Source organism: Hibiscus syriacus, unplaced genomic scaffold (assembly GCF_006381635.1).
Source record: "Hibiscus syriacus cultivar Baekdansim isolate YM2019G1 unplaced genomic scaffold, ASM638163v2 tig00111273_pilon, whole genome shotgun sequence".
NCBI lineage: Eukaryota > Viridiplantae > Streptophyta > Magnoliopsida > Malvales > Malvaceae > Hibiscus > Hibiscus syriacus.
In genome coordinates this window covers 2,622,338-2,634,770 of record NW_024063040.1, presented here as the reverse complement: position 1 = coordinate 2,634,770, position 12,433 = coordinate 2,622,338, and the positions used below count along the sequence as shown (strand labels likewise).

Sequence of the window (12,433 nt, the reverse complement as noted above, 5' to 3'; positions counted from 1 at the left end):
ATTCAGAAAATATTTTATATTTTTTGTAACAAAACTATCTCGTTATTCATATTTATTGATTGTTTTAAACTGTGATATAGAACGATTTAAAATAAATTTTAGATATATTTTTATTTTATTTAATATTTTTTTAAAATTGTATTATTTAATAATGGCTAGCATGTCACTTATATGGTATATGAAGACTATTAATCTATTTAGTTAAACATTTTTTTATAATTAAGTGTTGGCTTAAAGTATTAAATTGTATTATAGGTTACTTGGATGATCAATATGACCTTTGAGATTCTGTCGTAACATTTTGATCGGGTCTAAGAATTATATAATAGGTGAAATCATATGAATAATCTTCTTTATTGGAAAAAGAAAATGCTACTTAGAATTTATAAACAATAAGAGAAAAATAGAAGGAATGAAAGTTGATTTATTAGGGAAAAGACAAGAGCAATATTATTACAACATTTGATATAGTCAATGAAGTAACAACAACATTCAAATCAAATATAAGAGATATTGAAGGCATTTAGAGGAACTTAATACTTGCCCATTCATTTCTCCTACTTTGCTAAATACCAACCAATACATCCTTATCGGCTCCTTTTACCCGCAACTTCATTTCTTCACCATCTTGGGTTACAACCAGTCGAGTCAATGCTTTCTTTGCATCTCCATTTGCATCGCTTCTTAAAGCCTCATCAAAAACCTAATATCAATTGTAATTAATTAAAATTAGCTAGATTCATTTGTATATCATAGTGTTAGATTTATTCACATGTTAGATGAGATCTGATCTTAACCTTTATTTTTTTCTTGTTCAAACCTTTATTATCTCCTTTTTGTATAAAATAAAAGACAAGGGCTAATTAATGTAAAATAAGATATGTTTATCATATTCTTGAAAAGAAATCAAAATTTATTCACTATGCCGACAAAAACATTATAGAATTTTTGGTTAAAACATTATTATCGACACCTGATTCATCCGCAAAGGTTAAAACAATAGTAATGGATTCCGTTTGGTTTCAGAAAATAAATGTTCCTTGTTTTCTTTTACAAGAATTTTTGGTTTTTCTTTAAAGAATGAAAAACATTAGAAATATATATAGAGTTAGGGTCTAATTATACATTAAGGGACTACCGTTGGAAGATTGAAAATACATGACTGAGATTAACTTCTTGTTTTATTTCAGTGACTTTTCTTTTTATTTACTACTATTAATCTCAACCATTTATTTCCACTCACTCAATTGTCTTAAATTTGTGTAAAACTTCTTAGTTTTACGATATGTAATTGGATCTTATATGTGTGTGTATATATATATATATATTAAAAATAAAGTCAATAGAACATAAATTGTGAAATATTGTCGCTCCGGGAATGCTCAAGTATTATAGTGAAGGAAATAAGATAAGCAATTAATGCTTGTATATAAGAACTTTTACACAAGCACAAGGCACTCCTTTTGTAGAGAAGAACTAGTAGCTCACCAATTATAACAACAATGGAACAATCCATATATGAATTGAATAATCTAAGAGTTGTTTTCTTGTATATCCCCACTTGCAATCAAGCCAAGCATGAAATCCTTGTAAAATCCCAAAAGAGTATCTTGAATTTTATTAGGATCATAACCATCCTTCCTCAGCAGCTCCTTTTGGGTAACAATCACTCGACTCACTGCTCCTTTCGATTCCTCGTCTGCATCCTGTTCTAGAGCTGCATCCAAAACCTGAAAAAAGAAGAGAGGTTTACTAAAGCTAAAGCTTATGTGAAACTAACACATAATGGAACTCAATTACTTGGAGATGGTGCTATGTAGATCTAGGGCTCAAATAAAAAGTCATTTCAACTCGGAATGTAACTCAGTTGCTTCATACATCAATCCCTAAGAAACGATATTTAAAGTGTGTGAAGTTTGAATTCCGACATTTACAATCTTTTGTTTTAACTTATCTTGATTAGATTATGCATAGTACTTGACAAATTTATAGATACAATAAAAAGTTTGCAACATTTATATCTAAATTGAATTTATCATTTTATCAAACAATAATCTTACCCGGTGGAAATATGCTTCAGGAGTACATAGGCATTCTATAGCATCTTTTAGAATTCCCTCTTCAAGATCCTAAACAAAAATAATAATAAATTAAAAAATATAACTGCACATATTGAGTCAGACAAGTAATTCGATTCCTGAACAGGAATGAACTGCACCTGAGTGAGGGTTTTGTCATACGTTTTGTTGTAGTGTTGATACAGTGCCTGAAGATGTAGTTTGCTCCTGGTAGCGAGGATCATGACGACGTCTTCGTGATCGAGTGGTTTGGTTTCATCGGCATTGTTGAGTGCATTGTAAAGGATTTGAGCTTCGGATTTTGCAGCATCCTCTTTTACATTCGGCCCTTCATATCTGTAAGCACTAACAAGTGCTACCAAGAGCTGCATTTAAGAGAAAAACAAAAAATGCAAAAAGGAACGAGATTTTCACTATTGATGGGTCCAAAGTGGAATTCACCATATTGGGTTGGACAATCAATACCCAATTACAATCACAGGTGTCCAGGCTCGTTTCATTATTAAAATAATATTAAAAATAAAAATATTTAATAATAATGAAGTCGAAAATGACAAATCTATTAATTAGGAAACTACCTTACGCTCACTATCTTTAACGTGGGCGGCAAGGTCCTCCTCGATGGAGTGATCGAAGAGGGAATGATAGGCCTTCCTAGCACCTAATAATTGATTAGATGATCTTGTACATGCTATCTCCACTGCCACGTTATAGCTTTTTGGGCCCTTCCTTATTGCTTCTTCAATCAAACGAGCATCTCTTTCCCATGGGTGTAGCAACGAAAGCACCACAGCATCCTACCAAGCACACAAACCAAAATATCTTACCAATAAAATAATATTGACAATATAATTCTAGTTTTCCAATAAAAAATCTGAAATAACTTTTTAAATATTATGGTTCTACATAAATTATTCAAGATCGAATTAATTGAATTAATTCTCAAGATTCAATTGATGATCGGGAATCTTATTATTTAAATAAAATAATAATAATAATAAACCCTGAATCGGTTTAATTGGTGTTTGAGGTTTTCTATGTAAGATTGATCGGATCGCTCAAAACCATTTTCATCCTCAATGAACAACTTGGGACACCCCTTCCTTAGGGATGTTTTGTGCTCATCGTTTGACTTTCATAGTGTATCAATTAGTGACTTCTCATCCACTCCAATTCCTGCAAAAATTAATTATTTTATCATTTCTAAATTTTCTAAGGATAACTAAATACTTAGCTTCAATCATCATATTAACACTACATTATATATAAGGACGAAAGCCTTAAAACATTTCAGGGTGAAGTTGGGTGAAAAAATTAAGGGGTCAAAATCTAATTTTATATTGTATTAATTTAAACATGTTTTTATATTGTATTAATATTTTAAAAACTAAACTATAAATTTATTATTTTGGATGGTTAAAATATAGTTTTATTATTATATTCTTTTAATAGTTTATAAAATCTGAAAAGACAAACACAAATTTACTTGATCTTATCAATAAAATTGAAACTTAACATGCAATAATTTATACGATGTTTGGAAAGGATATGAAAGGAGGATGCTATGTTATTCAGATTTTTTATTTCCCATTTCTTATTTTGTTAGATTTTTGTGACGGAAAACATCAATATTTTGCCGGAAACAGCCATCACTAATAAAATTTCATAAGAAAAATCTGTCGTAAATACTGAAATTGATAATTTCCGATGATCTGAAATAGAAAACATCACGAAAATTCATATTTGTTAAGTAAAATTTCAAACAAAGTCAAGAAACCAGAGTCTGGAAGCAATACTAAGAATCAAAAGAGGGAAAAACAATTTTGTTGAAGAACAACATTGAGTTAGACGATGTAAATTGAAGTTGGAGAAAGTAGTTGAATGAACCTGAGAAGGCTTTGTCAAGAGCTTCAATGTCAATTGGAAGAGCCATTAATGGAGTTTTTACTGGAAAAAGGAATTTGAGTTTTATGACTGAAATTTCGAAAGACGATAATATATATATCGACTGGGAAGGTTATTTCCGTCATTCTGGTATATATTAATGCTATTTTAGAAGGAACGAAAAACGGAAATAAATAAAACTATAAGGGAAAACATTAATGATTAAATTGAGAAACAAAATAAAGATTTAAGTAACGCTTTGCAGTTGGTATAAAGTTGGAAAAATAAAACAGTAACGACAATAATTAATAATTTTTTTTATAAATAGAGATGTATGTTATATTTTCAATACAGTCCATTGATTTTCGTCATATACTACTTTAACCCATTTTTATTTCAATTTTATTATTTTAACCACCGAAATTGTGAGCATTTTCACACAAGTAATTAGGGATGGCAATGGGTCGGGTCGGGTCGGGTTTTGGGCCACCCGACCCGACCCGAGAAGAAAGGGTTTTTCACCCGTGACCCGACCTGACCCGACGAAATTAAGGTTTCACCGACCCGACCCGAATATGACTTAGAAACCCGACCCGACCCGAAATAATAATAAAAAAAATTTTATTCAATGAAAACAGTGACTTAATTGAAAAAAATAATATATGGAGGGACATTATTGTAATTATCCCTAAATATATAGGATAAAATTATATATATTTTCGGGTCGGGTCGGGTCGGATTTTTTTCACCCTAAACCCGACCCGACCCGAACCCGATTTTTTTTTTTAAAAATCCGACCCGATCGGGTCGGGTCGGAACCCGTCGGATTCGGGTTGAGTTGCCATCCCTACAAGTAATACATTTCTAACGAGGCCCAATTTTTAATTGGATCGAACTCCGGCTTGATCAAATTATGAGGGAGTTTTTAATGATATCCAATTTCCTTTTAAAAAAGAAAGCAATACATTTTTACATTATTGCATGAAATGACACCAAAAAAGATATTTATGAAAATAGCACTTATTTTATAACTGGATGCGTTATGTACGTTAAAGGTGTGTCCAATTAACTGCAGTTTTGAAAGACGTGATTATTTATGTAATACACTAAATTTTGGTTAATGACCGAAATATAATTTTTTAAAGTTTAGAGGCCAAAGTAGAAAGTTTGAAATTTTTAGGGACCAAAAGGGTAATTTTTAAAAATTAGGTATTTTGACCCGTAAATGAATAGTTCAACACCAATAATGATATTTCCATGAGAATCAGAATTTTGACTCGGAATTTGTGTTAAAAGCTATAAAACAATAAAGCCTGAAAGAAAATCGGATAATCGGATTGAACCGGAATTTTACGAAAATTTGAAAGATGATAGATAAATGTTAAAAATATTATTTCCAAATTTTATAACAGTGAAATTTAATGTGGATTATTGGAATTGAAGTTGATTTTATATATTTAGCTGAAATTAGAAAATTTAGTGACTAAATTGTAGTTTTTGAAAATTTACAAGAGCAAAGGTGGAAAGTAATTTTTTATCTGTTCATATTTGACTTTGAAATATTAAAAGGGATGATAATGCAATGACAAGTTGAAATTATCATGTTTCATTAAGGGTAAAATGATAATTTCACATTAAATTAGATTAAATCAAGTGTAATATGTTATAATTGAAGAAAAATCAGAATTTCAATATTGAGCGTATAATGATTGTATGGGGTTTTCTCCATCACACCCATCTTGATTATCCTCCTTTCAAATAATATAGAAAAATTCAAATTTATTGATTATTTCGTATTTAATCTCGTAACTTTCTCTATCATAGATTATTATTACAGATCTTCACCTTATCTACGCTACATACGGAAACATTTGGTGTAAAATTAAATTGTTAATATCATAGAATCATTATGCTCTTTTTAAAAAATATGTATGGTAAAATGTACAACGTTACCCTTATAAATTTTAATGTCTTTTTTTTCAATGTGAAATTAGTCTCTTACCTAAAATGTGATGGTGAATGCAGCGAATTTAATTAGAAATAGATACGAGCTGAGAGAAAATAATTCCTCTGCCCCTCTCTCTGTGACCCTATTTATGCCCCTCCAATATCTTTTTTACACGTGTAGTCTTTATTTCAAAGCAAAACTCATGTAATTTTTTAAAAAGATTCTCTTATTTTACTTCTGCTTCAACCTTTAAACCCATAGAATATGCCTTGTCTGCAACGAAACCCACAGAAACAATCTTGATCATTGTTTTCAGTTCCTAAAACGACATGTTTAAATGATCTTCGGTTATCGATTGATTTTCGGCGGTTGCGTTAGAAGTTCCCTCGCTGTTTCTGCAGATTTCCTTTATTGTTGCAGAGGAAGAAACGCAAAATATACACACAAAAATACCGAGAAAGATTTGAATATATTGGTGATGAAACGAAAGCTCGAATAGAAATCATACAGTATGATTGCGAAGTTAAGGAAGATCAAAGATACCATGAATCATCTGGTTCAATGGTCATTTCTGCGGGTTTTTTCTGAAGTTTGAAGTTGAGAAATGAAGTAAAATGAGAAAATAAATCTTTTTGAAAGATTACATTGATTTTGCTGTGAAATAAAAATTACACGTGTAAATAAAATATTGGGGGGTCACAAAAAGGAACAGAGGATTTTGTTCGTCATTTGGTCTTCAAACGCATTGGGCCTTGGGCATAAAATATAAATATTTTCAATATTTTATTTAATAAGAAAAGGATGTGAATTTTAATATAATTTGGATATGTTAATTGCAATTTTTGACTGTAAAATACATCTTATACTTTTTAGTTTATATTAAAGCTAATTTCAGACATTTGGCCCATGGGGGAGAGATGAAAAAGGTGGCAATGGCAGCAGTTTTTGAAGATGGACAAACTTGAAACATGGCATCATAGACAACAACAAAAGCACATAACATCAACTTATTCCAACATTTTTCGTCATCATCACCAGACCACATACTGATTTGTCACAGATACATAAGAAATCTGTTTTAATCAGCGGTGGACAGCTTCTTGCTTGCTGCTACTGCTGCCGGTGTTCTTTTCATAGTAATGGTAAGCCGCTGCACCCGAGAGCACCGCCAGTGTCAAGGCTTGTGCGTGCATCCTGGCATGTATTAGCCTTAGGCTTGGCTTCAGGGAGTCTTTGCGCCAGTAAAAGTATTATAAGCCAGTGATGCCCCAACAGCTGATGCCCAGATTGCTCCTGCAACACCCAACATTGCACCATATTATGTATTGAAAAAAAAGCTAGAACAATGCAAAGGGATGTGAAAGGGGTTAAACTGACCAATGCTGGTGAGCTTGTGATTTGAGACCCAGGTCTGAACTGCCTCCATCTTCGACCCCTTTGCTTTTTACTTGCTATCAGAAGAAATTAGTAGTCGGATTGGAAGATGAAGGGGGGGGATTTTAGGGTTATTTATAGATTAAATGGAGGGATTTGCAAAATGTTTGAGGTGGCCCCTGGATTTTGAGTTTTCACTTTTTTGGGAACATTGGATAAGGTTAAACAAGAGGCTTTCACCTGTGTGGTTTTATGGGTACCTGCTAATGTTTCACTTTCTTTGTTTCGACATGTGCCCAGATTGGATGCTGTGGGCCACTTTCATCAGTTTCTAAGGTGGGAAAAATGTCTGCTTAAATATTTCAACTTCTTTTTTTTAGTTTGTTGGACTGCATTTTTTTTTTACTGATCCACCTACCGCTATTGATATAATACTACTGATGAAGATAAAAAAACGAAAGACTAAGTTGGTTTTAATCCACCAAGGCGTAAGTTTTCACATGTTTTGACTTTGAATTTTTATTTTAATTTGATAATGCTTTTGGATTGGGATCCTTTCCACTGTTGCCCAGTTCTCTTCAAGTTTCCTCAGGAAGGGTAGTGATGGAGCACTTTGAATCACTTCAAGAATCGAGTGGATAAGTAAGTTACTTTCAAATTCGAATTTATTTTATTAATTATGCTTAGAGCCCGTTTGTTTTGCGTAAAACATTTATTATTATTTTTCAGTGTTTGGTTAGAGGAAAACTGATTAGTCAATGTGAAACATTTTCTGATCATAATTTACTTTACATTTTCTGAAAAATAACTTACGATTTGATTTTTCGTAAGTCATTTTCTGAACTTTTCACTCCAAAGAATAAATACTCAAAATAATTTTATAAAACCTACATGTTAATTGAATCCAAAGGTATTTTTCCTAAAAAAAAAAGTTAGCTTCTTATAATAAAGAAGTAGATGTATAAATATTTAATTCCATGTCCAATATTAAAAAGATATCTTGTATTCTTTACAACTTTTTAAGCATATGAATGCCACCATGTGGGTCGGTGCTTAAAATCAGCTCACTCTAATCTTTAGATCAGTCAATTATTAACCTTAAATATACATTTTGATGAGGGGAATCCCCAATTTGATTAAGGGCCCATTTTAAAACCCAAAATCATCAATCAAACACTATTTATTGAGATGTTTGGCTTTCATGGCCCAATAAAAAACTGAATTTTCCCGCCAACCCAATTAAAAGACATTTTGAGAAACTGAAGCTTGCATTTCTGGGGAATTCGAGGTAAGAATGGAAGGAACAAAATCGCCAAGAAGAAGAAAATGATAATTAAAATGTGTTGGTATGTTAGACTTCAATGCAGTCAAATCGGATCTCATTGGTCTAACTTGTAGGCAGTCGTAAAACATTAGATAGATGATAAATGATGGAAGATTTGTTAAGCATTCGCCCTACTCTGTTGTGGTTAGTTTTTAGGCAATGTCTATAAGATGAGGACTCCACTATTTTGATCAATAAAATGCACCAAATGTTTTGTACATTTGATACCTTGACCATATGTTCATAATCATATATTGGACAGTAGAAAGAAAAATGACTGCAGTAATTGTTAAAATGATTTACTAATGGTCATTTTGCATCCAATTTCATTCGTATATCGACCATTTTCCTTTCTTAACCGAATCTTGAAGGAGATAGTGTCTGATAAGAATGAATGACGATTTTTCCCTTTAAAAACATTTTTACTTTAGATGCTTGTGTTTCCCTTGTTTTTTTAATAGCTGTTTCCAATTTAAGCCATGATATTTTCCAATCCAAGGTTCTTTGATCGCTTCAGGAATGATTGTTCACCTCAAATCTTGGAACATAAAAGGTCGAACTTTACCTCCGCCAAGACTATTACTTCTTCTCTTTAATATAGGGAAAAGGATGGAGATGGTGATGTTGGTATATCCAATCATGCCTAATGCCACACAAAAAGGTTCGCTTAGAACTTCCAATATCTTAATTTGATTTGTGTTCAATGGATAACCATGCTATTGATCTTTGGTTTGGGGTTTGGGGCCTTCATTAAGACAACCTTTAAAAAGCTCTATAAAATTTTTCAGATTCGCATATATAGAATCCAATAGTTTGATCTTATGTATTGAATAATGATACATATCTATACATTCCTCTCCCTTGTCTTGATTGTGGGGGATGTGGAGTGACTGTGGTACAGATAAGTGCTGCGGCAATGGAGTATTCCTCTTTCATTTCATCAAATCAATCTCTCCAAAATGTTTACATTTTCTGTTGTTGAAGCATTAAATGTCAGGAAATTTTGTTAGTGTCTATACTATATGAACTTGTTGTCTATTTCTTCAGGAATTGAGGCGACACTTCTCTGTATTTAGAGTAGTCTTGGTTTTCACACACATCTATAGAGTGGAGTTTAATTTAAAATCTGAATGAAGCATGCTTTCAGGAAGCTAAACAGCGATATCATTCAACTTTACAATCTGTAACTTGCTTAGTTATATTATTACTATTAGTTATTAAATATTGATGTTTGCTTTTGCGTTAACTCATGTAAAAATGCATTTGTCTTGTTTGAGCTTTTTTCTTCCGTATTGCATTGTCACTACAGAAGCAACGCCGAGTGAAGGCTGAGATAAATGCTTCCAAGCATGATTTGCCCCAAGATTTCATCGACAAACAAAGAGCATATTTTGCAGAGGTTGATGCATTTGAACTGGAAGAGGAGGTCGAATCAGGTAATGAGTTGAAGTAGATGAAAAAAATGTATATAAATGAATGATTTAGGATAATGCAAATTAAGATGATCAAACACTGTATAACTCTGTGTCCATAGTTACCAAAATAACCATCTCACCTTAGCCATATCATCACCATGATAGTCTTGCTTTCCACTAGTTTTGTATTGTATACGACATTCCATGGTCCTATATTTAGCAAAAGGGTTTTTGATTCCTTAGCAATTGTGAATTATTGATATAATGTTGTTGTTGAGGAACTGCTTGTGTTAGACCAAAATGATTTTGGTTAATAGGAGGAACTGCCCGCAGTTGGATTAGCATCGATTTTGGTTTTTAAATCCAAGTCTAGGTTGGATTATTATGCATTGAATTATTTTCACTTGATTAAAATTATGTAATCTTTTATTAAGTTTTTGTTTTTATGGTACATATTTTTTTATTAAGTTTTAATGTAATAATAAAAATATTTTAATATGTTTTTAATAATTAATTTAAAATATGTAATAAAGAAATTAAATATTTAAATAATTGAAATATCCTCGTACTTGCCGTCTGCTTCTTCCCCCGCCGGAGCAAGGCAGTGTCAGACTCCATCAAATGTCAATGTTGATGGCGCTAGCCACTGCTACAGGGGTCATTGTTAAAGACTCCATGGCATGGGGTTGATCATGGTGGACATATTTTTGGCATTATTATATAAAATTCCAAAAAAAATCATTTATTGGAATAGTAACCCTAAACATATTAATGAGAAAAATACATTCAAACTGCATACATAGGATTACCTCGCATCTTACAAAACGTGTGTCAAAGCCTCGCGATCTATAGGCCGTGAGACTCCTCCAACATGAAAACACTTTTCCTAGAATACAATTTAATATTTCAAAAAAATACCTCATGTTACGCAGACTGCGAGGTCTCCGAGATATTGAGATATTGAAACATCTTAATATTTATCGCGTTTTAAAAAAATTTGAAATTTGAAATTAGATTCTAGGACCTCCCGTCCTATTAAACATGAGTTTTATCTAAATACTCATCTTTTCAACGGATCTCGTGTTTTGTATAACACAATGTTCCTTTAAATTTGCTTCGGAAAGAGGACTCTTATAAATAGGGGCCCTTCAACCAAAGTCATCACACCTTACTCCATAAATATTTCTCTCTTTCAGTTTCTTTCTCTTATCTATTCCATTATTCGGTTATTATGGCAGGATTATTGAGGCTTGATCGAAGGCATGCATTCAATTATTGATGGACAAATATGAAGGTATTATTTATTTATTTATTAAATATCTTTCCAAGTTAGGAATCCCATGGACCTCGCGTTCGTGTAAAGCGAGGTCTATTAAATATCGCGCTTGTTAGTGTAAGAGGACTTCTATAATTAGGGCTTCACAAGTCTTTCTCCTCACATTCTCTTTGAGTTATTAAAAATCATTTATATGTGGAATTTTTTTTTGTGATTTCGATCTTTATTTTTGGGTCTTCCGACTCTGACTTCGACAATTGGGATTCAAGCTCGTTTTCAGATGAGGAAGAGTAGGTAAAGGAAGTAATAAAGTCGATAGTTGAGGATCATAAGAGTAAACTTGAAGAAGAATAAGAAGAAGTATGAAGACTTAACAATCTGACATACCGAACGAATTTGATAGAGGAATGAAAAAAATATGAAACATAAAAATGAAAATTGTGTATTTTGCTATTGTAGTAAAAAAATTAAATAATATTTGAAAAAATGTAGTTTTTTATGTTTTAAATATATCATCGAATCAAATCAAATATAATTTTAAAATTATTATAATTAGTTGTTTGGTTCAATGCATAAATACTTTGGAAACCATCATATTTTATGAAATTTATTTTAATACAAATTTATAAACATAATAAAAAAAACTACATGAAGTTTTGGTTAGTTGAAATTAATAGAAGAGGAGTTTGTTTCCATGTTTTTGTAGTCTGTAGAAATGTATAATGTTAAGGTTAGTTCCTTAATTATTTTGTAACACCCTTAACCCGTACCCGACCGGAATACGAGTCTGAGGTGTCATATTGACTTTTCAAACTTTGACTCTTGAGAAAATTCAAAGAAAATTTAAAACTTTCATTAAAATAAAAGCGGTTTATTTACATAAAGCGACCAAAATAACCAAAATCAATCAGAGCATTTTCAACTCAATCAATTAGTACATGTCAACTATATTCAAAATAACCAAACACATTTAAATTATCTATTTTCTGATATGAAATTTTTGTAAGAGAGATGCTGACCTGTATTGCTCTTCTTCGCTTCTCTTCTCGATTCTATACCTACGTGTGAAACAATCACACGCTAAGTCTATGACTTAGTGAGACAAATAAACATATAATGTAAACTATAACTTAT

The 12,433-nt window shown here is 31.7% G+C and overlaps 1 long non-coding RNA gene and 2 pseudogenes across 1 annotated transcript; 1 reads left to right on the top strand and 2 right to left on the bottom strand.

The window, feature by feature from the left end:
* Positions 1-1,461: 1,461 nt before the first annotated feature.
* On the bottom strand, positions 1,462-4,042 carry LOC120157547 (annotated as a pseudogene).
* Positions 4,043-6,808: 2,766 nt separating this feature from the next.
* Positions 6,809-7,375, bottom strand: LOC120157576 (annotated as a pseudogene).
* Positions 7,376-9,491: 2,116 nt separating this feature from the next.
* LOC120157571 lies at positions 9,492-10,262 on the top strand. Its single transcript, XR_005519150.1, has 2 exons — positions 9,492-9,600; positions 9,918-10,262. It is a non-coding gene; the product is annotated as an uncharacterized LOC120157571 (long non-coding RNA).
* Positions 10,263-12,433: the final 2,171 nt, after the last annotated feature.